This window comes from Chroicocephalus ridibundus, chromosome 7 (assembly GCF_963924245.1).
Source record: "Chroicocephalus ridibundus chromosome 7, bChrRid1.1, whole genome shotgun sequence".
Taxonomy (NCBI): domain Eukaryota; kingdom Metazoa; phylum Chordata; class Aves; order Charadriiformes; family Laridae; genus Chroicocephalus; species Chroicocephalus ridibundus.
In genome coordinates, this window is record NC_086290.1 from 37,118,673 (window position 1) to 37,123,490 (window position 4,818).

Below are 4,818 nucleotides of genomic sequence, written 5' to 3' on the forward strand. Positions count from 1 at the left end.
TACTTGTTACACAGTGATGTGTATTTTATATTTTTACTTTAAACCTCCATGCTTTCTTTTTGTACTTACAGAACCTCAATTCTTCAGCAAAATGCATTTCTTCCAGGCCAGCCCAAGAGAGGAGTCTTAGAAAGAAAGAATAATAAAAATGAAGTGTGTAAGGAGTCTGATTTAGACATTGTGCTGTCTTCTTATCTCTTCAGTTGCCTTTAATCTGCCTGCCTTCAGACTGACTGACGTGTCCAGACTGGCTGGAGTTAAACCCAAGGGAATAACACGAACTCCATTAACCCGACGCACAGCCCCATTCTCCCATGTGGCTCTATCTGTCTGGGGGCTAATTTGCATAGTAAGGGTCAGAAAAACTTGAAAATTAAGATTGTTTCAGGCAACCAGAGCCTAATGGAAGTCATCACTCCGTGTTGTCTTTCAGCAGTGGATGGGGTGAATTTGCACGTTCTGCCTTCTTTTTTTTTTTTTTTTTAACTTCCCCCCCTCCTTTTCTCTTCCACAATGTATTTTCTGCCAGGATGGCTCGGCGGGTGCAGCTGAGGGCAGGAGAGCTACTTCCACGCCCAGCCGTATGAAACAGATTTTGCCTCATGAAGGAAGTCAGCTCTCAGGAGCCAGAGGAAGGAAGTACTTTTCCTGTTTCATATTAGCCCCGCAGACTCTAAAGCTACTTTTGTGATTAATCTAACCAAGTTGCAGGTTGTCGGCATGAAAAGAGATGTGTACGTTGCTAATCTCTGAATGTCTTTCCTCTTTGGAATTCAAACGTGGTATAAAATCCTTGGTACAGGCATATCTTTAATAGGAAAAATGGTTGGTACAGGTGTATTTTTAAATAGGAAAAAGGGTATATTTTTTCATGCTTTCTCCATCTCAGATATTTCATAGTTCTCTTCTAAAAATAGATTTTTATCTAGGAAAAAAGTTGCACTTTGAGACAGTCTAAAAGATGCTTCAGCGGAATGAAGCCACACAGAGCAAGGTATGCTTTGTGGGAAGTAAATGATTAAGGGTATTTCCTGCTTCTCGCTGTGGTCTTTTCCTGGACCGTGGAATTTGTGGAATATATTCCAGCGAAACTACAAAAACAGTCCCCATACTTTATCTCCCGGGTGGTTCGTTCCTTGGCAGAATACTGAAAATAAATAAACGATATGAGAAAACGCAAAGGAAAAGCTGAAAAACAGGTTAAAAACTGGACACAACGAGAGTGCTAAAATGAAGGCAGTGCATTACTCAAGAGTTGTTTTGTTTTTGTGGTTCGTCAAACTGTCCTTTCTCTGCACAACTGTGAAGATTGCTAAGCATAAAAGATCCCCTTTCGTAAACGGTCCAAGCCACAGCATATTTGCTGTGTCAGCTTTCTCATCGGTTTAGGTACTGGTAGCAGGAAAGAAGTGCTATGACTTGTGACTGGTTCAATGACCAGACGTTTCTGAAGTAACGCTTAAGAAATAAAAATGACCCTTAAATCAGATGATTTTGATCTGGAGAATATATTCTTGGGATTAAGGCACAGTTTGGCATGGTTTTCAGCTTTGATTTACTAAAAGAAAAATTACATCAAATGGAAAAATATAAACCATGTGGGAGAAATTAAAAACTACAAAATACTAACGTAGACTCTAAACTGCTGTGGTGTACTGTCCGCAGTAATATTGTTGTTCCCATGTGAGATCAGCATTCCCGATAGCGTAAATACTTGTGGATTGTGCTCTGCGCTTTAATCTTTGGGATCTATCAGGCCTCAAAACTGTCTCATTTCACATGACAATTTGATTCTGTTACTATTTTTATATTTTCTGAGTCTGTGATCATAAACTGGGACTGCTTTAGATTCTCCAGAAGTGAAAGTGAAAAATATATGTATTGAAACATCACCAGTGTACTTGGGGCACTGCTGCTTTTTTGAATATAGGTCCCTCCACTGGGTATGCATCAAGAGGCCTTTGTCACCCAATACAAGACGCCTCTTTCATTATACATATCCCTAATCCTTTACATAAATACGGAATATTTTTTTCTGCATCTCTCTTAAAAGGCCGTAGGTTTAAAAGCTCTTCAACAGTATGATGCACGAAACAAGTTTCTCAGCAGGATCCTTAACTTTTCTAGCAGAGAAGCCTCAAGTTGTGCCAGTAATGCTGATGGTTTCCCAAATGATCCCTAGAAAAAAGCAAGCCTTTAGTAAGTCGCTGGCACAAATTGAGACTTTTCAGAGAGGGTTTTGTTTGGTTGGTTGGTTTTTTCCTATAACTGCTCATGTTTCACAAATCCCTTGACTGCTGCAATATTGTCCAGTGACATCTTGCACTAGCTTCCTTAAGGATGCAGAAAGTTAATACCAAATTATATATGATTTCAGTGCCATGGAGCAGGAGTCCTCACCCTTTTGCTGGCAACCTCACTCTTGGGTTTATGGTAGCATGATATAATTTCTCGGTATGAGCCCTCTCTTAGAATTAATTGGGTTTTCCACTGCATTTACAGCTCTTAGCTCCTTGTTTAGGAGCTATTGCAGTAGATAATCGCTTGTGCTGAGTGAGTGTGTTAGATCACATGCGTCTTATTTGGAGACAGTGCAGCTCGGGGACATGAAGTAATCTGTTACAACACCAGTATTCATTTCGTATGCATAGAGATAGGTATATTTATAATGGAAAATGTGGTAAAGCATCTATAGATATGCACTGCTATTTCAAAGCTGTAAATTCTTTTAGGCCACGCAACCTTAGGAAATACAAAGATACAAAGTACACATATAATTGCATGCCTGATGATTACCTTGAATTGTTATTGTACACTACAAGCATGAACTGAGAATGGTCATGTCTATGTTTGTTCGGTTGAGACTTTTGCGTAGCAAAAGGGTACTATCTACCCAACTTTTCCAGCCGATTGACCTCATGGGGTTTGTTTGTAATCTTAAACATGGATGTATGTACAAGTAGCTGAATTGCTGTCCAAGTAGGCTTGCTTTTTTTTTTTATTTTTTGATAGATCTAGGAACTCAGGTCTTTGGGGAGATAAAGAATGTCATTAAACTTAATAGACCGGTAGCACATGCTTAATCTTGTGGAACCTCTTCTTCTTTATATGGTGTTGGAAAACCAGAAGCTTGTTAAGAACATATGGTGCCTATCTCCTTGACGTGAAATTTCTTCATCCCCTCCTACCTCTATTCCCCACTCTCTGAAGGGCTCTAGAAGTCTTTGATTTTTGTGAACGTGTCAGTCATTTCTAATATATCTGAGTTGTCCCAGATAAATGAAATTAGTCAAACTTCATATGCTCTAACTTGTGGAAGGACTGCGTATTTTAGTTCATGACTTTAGTGATATAAAAGTTCTGAGCAGAGAAAGACTGAGTGAGATTTAGATCTTGTTTGGATTGGTAAAAATCAACACACTAGAACATCCAGTATTGTAGGAACAACTTTAAATGTTTGGCAGAGTGAATCGTTTCTCTGAGTAGATTTAGTTAATTATCAGTGTCCTTTAGTCTACTGCTGTGTGTTTGCTGCACGTACAGCTTTATGTGTCTACAGTTAAGGCTTGATTTGTGGGGAATTATTTATTTAGTGTGCTAAACTACCATCATTGCAAGCTAAATTTGACTAGAATTGTTTTTTTTTATCCTTTTAAAGAATAATATCTGCTCCAGAGTTTGAGAAAAATCAAACCAAACAAATCATAAATGTTCAGTGTATATCATCTGGTTCTGATCACCTACTTTATTTTCTAAATAGCACTGGAACTTAGCAAATAAATGAACAGTCCAGAAACACGGTACTGATTAGAGAGATACTTGTTTTCAACTTGCCTGCGGTATAACTCAGTGGTTTCTGGGCATATTGGTGCATTGCAGAGAGTTCCCTGATTTTTCTTATTAGCACACAGTTGGGAGTTAATATTGCTTAAACACAGACAAGGCAAAATGCTGAAAGGAAATAGATTCTTTGCCATGCAACAGTACTGTGTATTGTATTTATGGAGTGCTTAAAGGATCCTTTTACTATATGAAATTAACTATAATTTCAGTAGAAGAAAGTCAGAAATAAGTGGCTGAAGTATTCTAGGAATATAAATTAATTATAGGCATGAAATTTAAGGGAAATAAATAGGAGACAGTTTCCTAGTAACTTCAGAAAAGTAGATGAATTAAAAAACGAATAGTCATAAAAGTTGCATTTCCTCTTTCAAAATGACCAATTATTTTCAGAGTGCAACAATGTACGCTATTGAAAGAGTTTAATGGCACAAGTAAAATCTAAGCAGTGATATCTGACGTTCCAGGAATGACACTTGATAAAGGGTATGGTAAGAAATTATTGTCTTGTTCTATGGAATATACCGTTGATGTGTCAAATTCCTTTAAAGATATAGTATGCATGTCTAAAATGTGTTCTTCCTTTCTTTTCATCTTTTCATTTGCTCCAGTTGAGCACAGCCGTGGGATAGTATTATATTAGTAATGGGTGCCGGGTTTCCTTCCCAACTGTTCCTGGGGCACCAGATGGTGTCTTCCCTAAGCTATTGGTTAGGGCCTGTCATGTTTCTCTAAAGACAACATGCTGTAAATACTAACATCTGCTCATGTACCTGTTGGATATATCCATAGATTTGCAGGAGGGGGAGTAATCGAGTAAGCCAGAGGCACAACTGTCAGGTTAACTTCTACAATATTTTCCCTCTCTTTTCTCTTGAAAGAGCAGAAGTGTAACTGAACCGTCCCCCCTGGAAACTTGAGGCTGGAGGTAGATTTACTGTCAAGAAAACTTTTCAAAGTATTTAACTCACATTTCAC